Raw genomic sequence first — 13,733 nt, 5'->3', positions numbered from 1 at the left:
CTAATAAATTGTGTCAGAGTTACAGTCTAAAGCTCAATACCATATATATATATATATATATATATACATAAGCTCAATGCCCCATGAATTACCACATCGATGGTAGTCCACTAGGAACACAGGTTGACAGCAACCTCTCTTTTGACCACCACATTGCCACTGTGGTCAGAAAGTCCTTCTATGTGGCACATCTCATTACTAAGGGTTTTGCATCCAGGAAGAAAGAGGTCATTGTCTCCCTCTACTCTTCCTTCATTAGGTCAATCATTGAATACAATGACCCATTTGGCATGTATCTCACTAGACACCTGCAACAACTGTAGGGGCTTCAAAAATACCTCACAAAGAGGATCCTAAGCCTTAAACACTTGTCCTATATGGACAGACAAAAAACTCCAACATCTCTGTCTCATATCACCTACTTAGAGGCGATCTCTGCTTGACTTACAAAGCCATGTCTGACCCAGCTCTGTTAGAAATATTACATCTAAATACATCCCAATCCCTCTGCACTACACGCTACAGAGACCTCAATCTCATTACCATGATCAACAGAACAAGCTGGAGGGACAGGTTCATAACCCAGAGACTGCCCATGCTATGGAATAGACTTCCCATACATGTCAAACAGAGCGCCTCACTGGCCCTCTTCAAGAGAAATCTTGATGAGTGGATGGGAAATAGAAAATTTACCCAGGGGATCACTCCAGTAGCTCTACTTGACAGAGGCACTGGGAACTAAGGTTGGATGGCACAATGCCAGGGTAATCCTATGAGCTAGGCTTTTAAAGGCTCCAGGGCGCCTAGTTCGCACCTATGAACCTATATATATATATATATATATATATATATATATATATATATATATATATATATATATTTATATATATATATATTTATATATATATATATATTTATATATATATATATATTTATAAATATATATATATATATATATATATATATATATATATATATTAATATATACACCACTGGAAATCACTGCATTGATGGAGAGTGACTTGGCCTTTGACCATCATGTGTCTACTGTAGTAAGGAAATCATTCTACACAGGGAACTTATAAGCAAGAGTATGGCATCTAAGTCTAAATATGTCTTTGTTCTGTTATACTTAGCCATCATTAGACTAATCACTGAGTACAGTGCCCCATTTGTTATGTACCTGACCAGGCATATTCAACATTTGTAACATCCTCAGAGGTAACTCACAAAAAGACTGCCCCAATGCCTTATCCTTGTACTCAGTCACCTACATCCTGCTGAATGTGATCTATACCTGGCCTTCAAAGCAGCCTTGGATCCAGCCCTTATGACTGTGTTGGACATCCATAAAATAAATAACATTTGAAGTAATCAATCTAGGGACATGCTGGAGGGAAAGATATGTTTCACAATGACTGTCTTTTTTGTGGTACAGGCTTCCATCCATGTGAAGCAGAGTTGCTCCTTGCACTTATTCAAGTGCAGCTTGAATATGTAGATTGTCTGCCACCTGTTTCTATTGGAAAGAAGAAGTCCGTAAATGGTCAACCACTCTTACCCAAGTTTTGCCCCTATAAAATGAGTGGTAGCATGACATGTCAAATACAGTTGATCAGGATAGCTAGGCAGTGGGAAGCATGGCTAGGCTTAAAACGGCCCTTTATGCTCATTATCATAGCAATTACCTATGAACCTGTATATGCCATACAAGTATAGCAAATAGGTAACACACAAAAACTCAGGTAAATAATTCAGTCCATACTGCAGATTAGACTGTTCAGTTTTATCTTATTGTTAACGATAGCAGCCCTTGCAGAAATGTGCAATTCAATCCAGACATTGACTAACTGGTAAGTTTGCAATGGAGATCAATGCAGCAGTAGCTAACCCATCTCATCCCCTCACCAGACACAGTGGTGCTTTTGAATGCATTAAGTGGGGGGATGCTGAGTACATCCTGTAAATTTTTCCTGTTGATCCATGCCATTTAGTTTGGAAAGTAAATTAAAGATTGTCAGGGAATAAGCATAATGGTCATTACTGCTGCAAGGCTGCATTAGTCCAGCATGGCATAGTGCATTACTTAGTTAAGTTAGACATTTATGAAGCCAGATCTGCTAGGAAAAACTCATTAAAAGCAACAAAAATGTAAAAATGCATTCATCATCTATGCACAGAGGTATGATATAGGTAAACAACTTTGTATTTATTTCATATCCCTGTAGCTCAAGAGGAGGCCGACTAGAGTATAGCACAAAGTCAAAGAAGAGTGAGGCACATGATAGATGGCATTTTTGACAAATAGAAGATAACATACTGCTATCATATAAATAAAGAAGCGTTTGTACCTTATCTGTTCCATATAGAAAAAAGTCTGGCATTATGTTAGATCTTTACAGCAGTCATACATATGTAAGTGGTAATCAGTAAAGAAATGCAGTGTTACTTAAAGATCTGTAATTAAGTTTTACAGACCACTCAATAGTAAAGAATGCACTTAATAACACATGGCAGAGTAAATCAGTAATAAATGATTATTCTTTACTGCTAATAAAATAGTATGTCTGAACAACTTATGACTCATCCTTGTCTTCATTCTCTCCCTGTGTTTTATATATATGTCTCCCTGATATTACTGAATTCTCACTTACTAGAAAATTACATTCATGAGATGACCTCACTGAAAACTTATTTTAATGAACACTCAGATCACTGAAATTGTACTACGGGAAACTAACCTCTTGGCCACCATTGTGAACTTAGCCCTTTTCCCCGCTATAGTGCGATCTTGGAGTTGGTACATTTAGTTAGGGGGATGTGGGGGCACAGCCCCCCCATGTTTGTGTGTGGGGGAGGGAGGGCAAAGCACCCCACTTGGGTAGGTTTGATTTGCTTTGGTTTGTTTATTTTTTTCATCGTGGCCATGTACTTATTTTCCCAGAGTACAACTTCTGTGATGCAGGTGTTATTTAAAATAGTTTTAGGCTAAGTCGTCTGAGGATCTCGAGAATGCAATTTTCAGGTAAATGAGAATTCAATAATAAAAAGTAGACCCAATATATATATATATATATATATATATATATATATATATATATATATTTTTTTTTTTTTTTTTCCCTCTTCATTTTATGTTCCTTTTTCTACAGGCTATTTCCAGTGGTAGCCAAGCTACATGCATCCTAAGTTGTGGAACACTCATCACCTCCCTCTGACCACCTAAGGACATCTTTGACAGTCTCATTGTGGTGGTTCTGGCCCTGTGGGCTACACAGAGCATGGCAGCCTGGAGAGCCACCAGCACTGAGATCTTTGAGACCTGTAAAAGGCAGCAGCTGAGTAAGCAGTGGACAGACACCTTCAACCAATACTAGGCTTCTTCCAGTGGGTTCAAGATTTACTGTGTTGGTCGGATTCGACCACTGAGCCACCAGAGGTCATCAGCACCACACCACTGGGATCCCCATCTGCAGGTCCATCACACAGGGATAATAATTGAGGTCTTCTGGACTGGAATGGGACGTGTGCTCCACACCTTCTCCTCCTTTTGTATCTGTCTTCCCTTCCATCTGTATGCCGTGTGTCTGTCCTGTCAATGTCACAGTAAGGTTTCTGTGTGTCTTGTCTGTCATTTATGATGTGCTTATTCCTTAACTCTTCCCTAAGTATCTCTGATATACCCTCTTATTAAAAAAAATTGACAAATAGGAGAGTCTAACCCAACAAAGACATTGTACCATTCCTCTCCCACTTCCTCCAGCATTACCCTCTTGATGTCTTCCTTCTGTGTGCCTTGTCTTCACTCTTCCCCATTTCCAGCTTAGCAATCTTCCCCTTTTCAACCTTATACACTACACTCTGTGTCCACATACGGACTCTCTTATATTCACTAAATAACACCTTATAGCTTCTTAAAATTACTTTTAGACTGCTACTCTGAGCACCGCTTTCCTCAAATAATTGCAGTTGATATAGTCATACTTGTGTCGGCTAATGCTCACTTATCAACCACAAAAAAAAAAAATATCTGAAAGACATAGTGACTTTACACTCAAGCAGTTTCCATTACACATAACTAGACTAGGTTTAATCCATTTTTACAATCTTTCAGACAGACAAAACGGTTGTGAATGTTATTGCACAGCACGTTTCTGTAGTCATTTCTATTCAGTGACACTCAGTACTTTAACATAATGATGTAGTGGTGCTTTTCATCAGTTACCATTGTGCATATACAAACTGGGGGACAATGTTTACTATCCAAGGCTTACCAAAGATGTCAGGTTTTGCAACTGCACATAATACATGTTCTCATTCCCAGTTACTCAAAACTATTCCCTTAAATGCATGTAATATCTAAACACAGGCATTCATATGGGAATCAGTGACTGAAAACTATCACCACCATACTCTTTTAACTTCTGTATTCTCATTCTGTTATTACACTGAATGACAGAAAGAATATACTATTCACAAATAATGAAAAATTGGCAGACTATTTATTTGAGTTTTCTGCAGATTTAGCCAAGGTGTATAAAGACAGTTATGATGAAAAATACATTGCCACAACAAGTAGCACTCTGCTGTGAACGACAAAATACACATTTGAGGATACATGTTTAAGCTAACAAATCCTAAGCAAAAGGGCCTAAAACAGCTAAAGAAAACTTATTTTTTATTAAACTTCACCATTTTTTTGTTTTTTGAAAGAAAAATATAAGCTGGGTATTTGTGTGTCTTGCTGACTTATTATTTAAAATGTCATGTTTCTATGGAGAAAAAAATATGATGGGTATATGGGTGTCTTGTTATCTAACCTATCACATATACATATATATTTTTGCTACAGAGGAAAGTCAAACTGTGAAGGAAGAGTACAAACAAGAGAGTGAAGGAACTAAAGAATTAAGCAATATTTGAATGCATTTTCATAACAGTGTAACTAATTGCATAGATAGTTATACAAAGAAGACATGTTTAAAGATAAAATTCGTAAGTAATGTAAAAATCTGTTTGTACAGATCTCTGGTGAATAAGCATTTGATATATAGTTTAAGTTCTCATTAGATTATGTGGGTGGCCATTCCCCAAAATTATGAAACAGCTATATTAATTTCTAAAGATGACAAAGTGAGGTCATTTTATTGGCCAGTGGACTCAGGAGTTAGATTTCACTTTCATTTCTGCTTCTATAAATTTGGTGTGTTTTCACGTATTTTTGCTTATTTCCACAGAGTTCAGCAAACCTTAGCTACTTGCTTGTACTTCAAGAAGTGTTTCCACCGAATCTAGTGCCATCCAGGCAAGGATAAGCAAAACTGTATTATTGCACTTGCCTGTCACTATTTAATTGATCATTGCTTGCATTTTGCAATTTTTGAGCATTTAGAGTGTATTTAGGTTCGTAGGTTTATAGGTAGGTACTAGGCTATCAGACCAAGGGCCTAAGTAAGTCTAGCCAACAAGGTTCCATGGCTTATGCCACCCCACCCAAGAAAGTTATTTTCCTGTGCTCCTGTCGAGCAGAACCACAGAGGTGATCCCCAGGGTGTATGTCCTATTTCCCATTCACTCATCAAGATTTTTCTTCAAGAGTGCTAATAAGGACCTTTGCTTGACATAGATGGGTAGCTTGTTCCAGAGTATGGAAAGTCTCTAGGACAGGAATCTATCCCTCCAGCATGTCCTGTTTATTGGATTTCTTTAGGTGTAGCATGTCCAACAGCTCTGGGTTTGACATAGCTTTATATGTTAGGGAGAGATCACCTCAGAGTAGATGATATGCTATGGAGTACAGCTGGAGTTTTTTGAGACGGTCAATGTAGGGCATATGTCTGAGGCCAGTAATCCTCTTTGTGAGGTACTTCTGTGGGCTTTCCAGCTGATGCAGATGTCTTGTGAGGTACATTCCAAAAGGGGCATTGTACTCTATAATGGGTGTAATGAGTGTCGGGTAGAGGGGAACGATGACCTCTTTTTTCTTGAATGAGAACCCTTTTGTGATGAGGTGTGCCCCGTAGAAGAATTTCTTGATTACTGTGGTGATGTGATTATCAAAGGTGTGACTACTGTTCACCTGGGTCCCAAGGTCTCTTATCACACATTCGTGTTAAGTAGACTTCTGCCTATGTGGTAGTTCATGGGTGCAGAGTTTTTACCAAAGGGGATGACAGTGCACTTTTTGGCATTGAGCTTGAGGCCATGGCTCTAACACCAGGCATCTGTCTCAGTGAAGCCCTTCTGTAGGATGTCCACATCATTTGGGGGCTCGACTGTGGCTCCTAGTTTGTAGTCATCTGCTAACTTTGTTAGCCAAAGGCCTTCTGTGTTAGGTTGTAGTTCAGAGAAGTAGATACCAAACAGGAGAGGTCCCAGAACTCAACCCTGTGGTACTCCACTTGTCACTGGTTTGAAGTCAGAGATGTAGTCTGCAGCTTTTACAGTGTGGTTCTGTCAGTGAGCCAGTTGGCAACCCATCTTGTGACGTAGGGATTTATACCTAGTTTAGTGAGTTTAGCTATAATTCCAGAATGGCGGATGGTGTTGAAAGCCTTGGTGAGGTCAAGATAGGCTATATGAACTACCTTACCCTCGTCTACATCTTTGGTGACTGTCTCTTTGTTTATGAGTTCCGTGATGATACGTTCCATGGCCTTACAGACCAGGCTCATCAGGCTAATAGGGCAATAGTTCCCGGGATCATTGGTGGCTCCCCCTTTGTGGAATGGGATAAATGTTGATGTGCACCATTCAGTAGGCACAAAGTCAGATCTATGATTGAACATGGTGCTTAGGTGGGGAGCCAGCTTGTTCTGAAGTTCATGTAAAACACAGCCAGGGATGTTGTCGGGTCCCATGGATGCTGTGTTTTTGGCTTTAGAGAATGCAGCTTTTACTTCATAGTTGTGATTACAGGGACTCTGCATTTTTCCTGTACAGATATGGGCCCTTTAGGGGGTGAGAGGGGGTAAAGTTAGTACTGAACCTAACTGCCAGAATGTTGGCAATATCAGTTGGTTCTGTAATTTTAGTGCAGTTGTGGTGTAACTCAGAGAAGATCTGGGTGTTGCCATTGAGATTCTTTACATAGCTATAGAATGCTTTGTGGTTGTACCTAGAATCAGTGGTGATTTTGTTTTCGTAGCTAACTTTGGAGGATCTTATAAGGGATCTCAGCTTCTTACTGAGGCTGACCAGGGAGCTCCTCCACTCATGGTATTTTACTCTCTTTTTCAACAGTTTCTTCCTTCTTTTGTAGTGTTTGTTTATGGCAGGGGACCACCAGATTGGCTTCCTTTTTTGGAGGATAGCGTCTTGGTTCTGTTTGGGATAGCACGATCCATGTACTCGTGTAAGTGATTATAGAGTGCATTTGTGTAGGATTCAGAAGTCGTAATTGTATTGTCCATCTGTATGGGTGTCATGACATTCGCCACGTCTGTCTTAAGAAGCATGAAGTTGGCTTTGATGAAATATTTTACCGTGGTTTCCTTAATGGGGGGGGGGGGCAGAATGTGGATATCTAGGGTGATTAGCTTATTGTCGGATCTCACCAATGAGTAGTTGACTTCAGGTGTGGAACACTGGTCCCTCATGTTGGTAATGCCTAGGTCTAGGATATTGTTGCCCCTGGTGGGGGTGAGGATAAGTTGATCCAGGGAATTGGAATTTATGAATTCCAGGAAGCGTTGAGTGAAGGAGTTGGTACATGAATAGTTTTCCCAGTTAATGGTGGGGTAGTTAAAATCACCCATTATTAGGGTGTTTGGTTGAACCCTAATATTTTCCAGTATATGAAGAAAAAAAGGAGTGTGAATCCTGGGGCATTGTGGGGGATCTGTAGCAAGCTAAAATTTGGATTGCAGTTTTGCCCAGAGTTAGTTGCACTTGGATAACCTCGGATGCATTATGCTGAGCAACTAGCCTGGAGGTGTGGATATCCTTAATGAATATGGACACACCTCCACCTTTGGTGTTCTGGTCCAGGTTAGGAGGCCAAAAAGTGTGGTATGAGTTATAGCCAGGTAATAAAAAGGTGCTATCTGGAGCCTTGAACCAGGTCTCAGTTACTTCACAGATGTCGATGTTCTCCATTTTAAGGCGTGCCTCGAGGGAGTGCATTTTGAGATTTAGACTTTTAGCATTGAGTAGCATTACCCTCAGTTTTTGCTTGCCTGTTCCTGTTATGGTGGTGAATTTGTCATTTGACCCTTGCCTAAAAAAGGCACCATGGTGCAGCAAGAGCCTTAGCCAGGATCTAGAATCTCAGGGGTGACAGATGCAGGCCATCACTGGCAAAGCATCGTGGTCTGTCAACCATGTCATCCCAGGCAGACAGATACTGGATCTCCTTAGAATGACACCAGAAGCTTAGCCAATTGTTGAAGTCAATCATTTTGTCCTTGTTCTGCGGTATCATTCTGGGTGATGGCACCTGCCTGGGCATTAAGATCGGAGAGCTCTTTCATGTCTCTTTTCATGTAGTCCACGGAGGTATGTCTCAGGTCATTCACACCAACATGGACAATGACAGAGTTATAATTGTACTTGTTGTGAAGTGACCTGAGTGCATGGGTTATGTGGTGGATCCTGGCACCTGACGGGCAGCTGACAGTAAGCTTCTCCTTGTTTAGCCTGGTGAGTGGGACATAAGTTTGCCTGATTATAGAGTCACCTATGACTAGTGTGTTGGGTATGTTGTTGTGCCTTATGGCACACTGCGTCTGTGGGCTATGTATCATTTGGGTTGTGCTGGGAGTGGAGGTTGCTTGTGTTTCTCCTTTGGAGGTTTCTGTTGCTTGAGCAGATTATTATTGCAAGCCTCTGCAAATGTTTTTGTGTTTCTATGTGTGGATTTTGGTGGTGTAGGTTTAGTGGGACTATGTGATGAGTGTGGTATGGTGCAATTGTTTACCTTCTCCTCTTGACTGTCAAGTTCCATTTTGGTTGGAGAGAGCTTTACCTCCAGTTTGGCTAGATAAGTGCATCTCTCACAGGTTGTAGTGTTGGGTGGTAGGAGGAGAGGGTTGTCTGTGTACATGAGGCAGTTGCTACATTGCCCCAATATGCCCAGATTCATCAGATAGACAGGAGAGAACACTGGGAGCTGACCCTTAGACATGCCTGAATAAAAAACTATTTTCCTCTAGACAAGTGAGGAAAGTGAGTACAAGAGCTGTTTTTCTCTAAGCAAGTGAGGAAAGTGAGTACAAAATATGTTTTCCTCTAGGTAATGAGGAAGGTTGAGTGCTATAGTAATTTGTAGTTTAGTGCTTACAACAAGTTCTGAACATGTGCTTAGCATGAATAAGCAAATTCAAGTGCTAAAACTAAGAATCTGTATCTGAACTAGACTAGTTACAGGAAAGAAACAAGTGCAAATGCGGTCTTTTAAATCAGAAAGTTGAAAGAGATGGAAATATTGCCCAAACTGCCAATAGCTACAATTTCTGGGCCAGAAACCACTCTTTATGTGGTAGATAGGTTACCTAGTGCTTACCACTCCCACTGATAAGCTAGCATGCTTCCCTCCAACACAGAAAGGCTTAGGAGCCTCAGGAGCTTACAAACAGTCCTAGATACAGCAAATCTGTATCTGGATTAGATTAGTTTCAGGAAAGGGGGGAAACAAGTGCAAATGCGGGCTTTTAAATCAAAAAGTTGAGAGAGATAGAAAAACTGCCCAAATGGAGAATAACTACAATTTCTGGGCCAGAACCACTCCTTATCTGGTAGATAGGTTACCTAGTTCTTACCACTCCCACTGATAAGCTAGAAGGCTTCCCTCCAACACAAAAAGTCTTAGGGGGCTCAAGAGCTTACAAACAGTCCTGGATACAGCAAATCTGTATCTAGACTAGACTAGTTATAGGAAGGGGGGAAAACAAGTGCAAATGTGGGCTTTTAAATCAGGAAGTTGAGAGAGATGGAAAAACTGCCCAAACAGCCAATAACTACAATTTCTGGGCCAGAAACCACTCCTTATGTGATAGATTGGTTGCCTAGTGCTTACCACTCCCACTCCCACTGATAAGCTAGCAGGCTTGAGGACTCAGAAGTTTACAAACAGTCCTGTATATAGTAAATCTGTATCTGGACTAGACTAGTTACAGGAAAGGCAGGAAACATGCATACATTTTTTGTTACAGTTAAGCAGAACACAGGGAGATTCTAGCATTTTTTTTTTCTTTTAGGTTCATAGGTTCATAGGTTCATACTAGGCTATCTGCCCGAGGGCATTTACAAGCCTAGCCCATCGTTTTGTGGCTTACGCCACCCCTTTAGTATGGGGAACTATACCCATTATTTTGCTGTGCCTCTGTCGAGCAGTGACACTGAGGTAATCCCTGGGATATATCTGCGATCTCCCATCCATTGGTCAAGATTTCTCTTGAACAAGGCCAGCGAGGTGCTCTGCCTCACATGTACCGGGATTTTGTTCCACAGCATAGGGAGTCTTTGGGTGATGAATCTATCCCTCCAGCACGTCCTATTAATAGCCGTGTCGAGGTTTAAGTCTCCCGCCTTGTGGCTCTGATGGATCTAGATTTTTGAGGTGAAGCATATTCATCAAATCTGGGTTTGACATGGCCTTGTATGTTAGGCAAAGGTCACCTCTGAGCAAGCGTGCGACTGAATAGAGCTGGAGTTCTTTCAGTCGGGCAGCATAGGACAGATTTTTGAGACCCTTTATCCTTTTGGTGAGGAACTTTGTGGCCTCTCCAGCTGCTGCAAGTGTCGGGTCAGATACATCCCGAATGGCGCATTGTACTCAATCATTGGTCTGATGAGTGATGAGTAAAGGGAGACTATGACCTCCCTTGATCTAGATGAGAATCCCTTCATGATAAGGTGGGCAATGTAGAAGGTCTTCCTAACTACTTTAGCTACATGGGTGTCGAATGACAGACTACTATCAACCTGGGTCCCCAGGTCCCTGATAACTTCTTCTGTGCTCAGTGGATTGCCACCTATTTGGTAGCTAGGGTAACCTTGTTTTTCCCAAAGGGTATGACTATGCATTTTTGGCATTTAACTTCAGGCCGTGGCTCTGGCACCAGTTATCCATTTCTGTGAGACCCTTCTGAAGGATATCTGTGTCAGATGTGTTTTCTACTATGGCCCAGTTTGCAGTCATCTGCAAACTTTGTCAGCCATAACCCTCCTGTGTTTGCTTGTACTTCGGAAAAGTAGATGCCAAACAAGAGTGGGCCCAGGACTGAGCCCTGTGGGACACCACTTGTGACAGGCTTTGAGTCTGACATGGCGCCAGCAACTCTGACCCTGTGGGTTCTGTCACTCAGCCAGTTTGCAACCCATCTTGTGATGTATGGGTTAACATTTAAGCTGATGAGTTTTTCAATGATACCCGAGTGGGGTATTGTATCGAAGGCCTTAGCCAGATCGAGGTAGGCTGTATGGACTGCCTTTCCCTCGTCAATGGCTTTGGTGACTGTTTCGAAGTCAACCAAGTTTAAAAGGCATGATCTGCCTTTGACAAAGCCAAACTGGGTTGGATCCAAAGTCTGCAAATTCCCTATGTCTTTATTTATGAGGTCCATTATGATCCTCTCCATGGCTTTGCAGATAAGGCTTGTCAAGCTAATGGGCCGGTAATTTCCAGGGTCGGTGGAGGCACCGCCTTTGTGAAGTGGGACCACAGTTGCAGTGCGCCACTCCCTGGGTGCGTATCCAGAGGTAAGACTTTGATTAAACAGCTGTCCTAGCTGTGGGTTTAATTCCTCATTGAGTTCGTGGAGCACACAGCCGGGGACACCATCAGGTCCCATGGATGCTGTGTTTTTGCTTTGTAGAGAGCAGTTCTCACTTGGGCGCTGGAGATGTTTGGGGGGCTGCAATTGTTTGGTATAGATATCTCTCCTTTTGGGGAGAAGTTTGCACTGAACCTGTCAGCCAGTATGTTGGCAATGTCTGTAGGATCAGTAATCTTCACATCATTTTGAACTAGTTCTGAGCATATCTGGGAGTTTCCTCCTAGGTTTCTAACATAGCTAAAGAAGGCCTTATGATTGTCTTTTGAGTCTTTAGCTATTTTTCTCTCGAAATTTGCTTTGGATGATTTTATGAGAGCTCTTAGTTTTTTACTTATAGTGATCAAGGGTGTCTTACCTTTTAAGGATTTTGCTCTATCTTGTAGTAGCTTCCTCCTTTTATTGTAGAGTTTGTTTATGGCTGGGGTCCACCAGACTGGACGCTTGCCTTTGGTACTAAGAGTCTTTGTTTTGTTTGGGATTGCCTTATCCATGCAGTCCTGCAGGTGCTGGTATAAGGTGTTTGTAAGTGATTCAGCGGCTTGAGTACTGTTTTCCGCTGGCTCGGGGGCCTTAAAGGAGACCACACTAGTCTTTAGAAGTGTGAAGTCGGCTTTTGAGAAGTTTTTTACTGTGGTCTTTTTTATTTCAGGTGGGGGTGGGATGAGGACCTCCAGTGAGATTAGTTTGTGATCAGTTCTCACCAGTGAGGGGTATACTTCCGGTGTTGAACATTGTGCTCCCATGTTCGTGATGATGAGATCAAGTATGTTATCTCCTCTTGTGGGGATGGTGACTAGTTGTTCCATGGCATTTGAGTTTATGAATTCCAGGAACTTTTGGGCTAGGGTGTTTGGGCTTGAGTAGTGTTCCCAGTCTATATTAGGGTAATTGAAGTCACCTAGTATGATGGTGTTTGGTGATACATTTATCCCCTCTAGTGTTTTCAGGAAGGCCATTTTGTAAAGGAAAGGGAGAGAGAAGCAGAAGATAATTCAAGGCTAGTAAACTGAGTGGGTTGGCCTTCTCAAATGTTCTCTCTGTATTAGGTAGAATGAGCTAATGACACTAGACTGGGAGGAGTGTCCCAGATCAAATTTACAGTAGGGGTGGGCAACTGGAAAGCGACCAAGTATAACAGCAAGTCACCAACAGGGAGAAAGGGTGGGGAACAATACTACAGCTACTAGCCTACACTCTTTTAGACAGTAAACACTACAGAAATGTTTATCACAGCAGAAGAACAGCAGTGTGCCACAAAATGAAAATTTTAAACAGATAAAGGAGCAAGGAGACTCTACAGAATGCTTTTAAATGCAAACAAATAAGTTACATGATACACTCCTTGGCAGGAAATCAGAACAAACAAATAGGTGCTTGACAAGTAGAGAAAATAACAGACCCTGTAAGGCAGACAATTTTAGTTTAACTGTGTAGATTAGTTAATAGCAATAAAATACAGTAAAAAGTATGCAGCAGGCTATAAAAAAGTGCTATATAACTTGCTAAAAGCAATAACTAGTAAAAATAAGCAAAGAAAAGGATACTTATTGTTATTTATCTCAGATCAGCATTGTAGTCAATGCCCCCCTTCACTTGGCTCAGTGTGTATAGCTGATACAAATTACCTTTTCTTCTTACTGTTTGATACTTGAACTGTTTAGTTTTGTAATCACTTTGTAGAGGTGTGATTTAGCTAGGGAATAATGTTGTTTATTATTGCATTGCACTTTATTAAGAGGACTAAAGTCATCCATCTTGTGGCAGAAGGTGTTTGCCTCATCTGTCAGAGTTGGAAAGCACTCCACAGGGCCTGAAAGAGTAGTTGTTTTATTGGCGAGAGGGCTCAGGAGTTAAATTTTACTTTTGTTTCCATCTCTGTAAATTAGGCATGTTTGCAGATCACTGTGTAGTGGTGGTTGGCAATGCCCTTTACAGAGTCAAGTGCCTGGACAGTTA

The sequence above is a fragment of the Protopterus annectens genome, chromosome 2.part2, assembly GCF_019279795.1.
Source record: "Protopterus annectens isolate FY-2018-M chromosome 2.part2, PAN1.0, whole genome shotgun sequence".
NCBI lineage: Eukaryota > Metazoa > Chordata > Ceratodontiformes > Protopteridae > Protopterus > Protopterus annectens.
Note: the sequence above shows the minus strand (reverse complement) of the source record.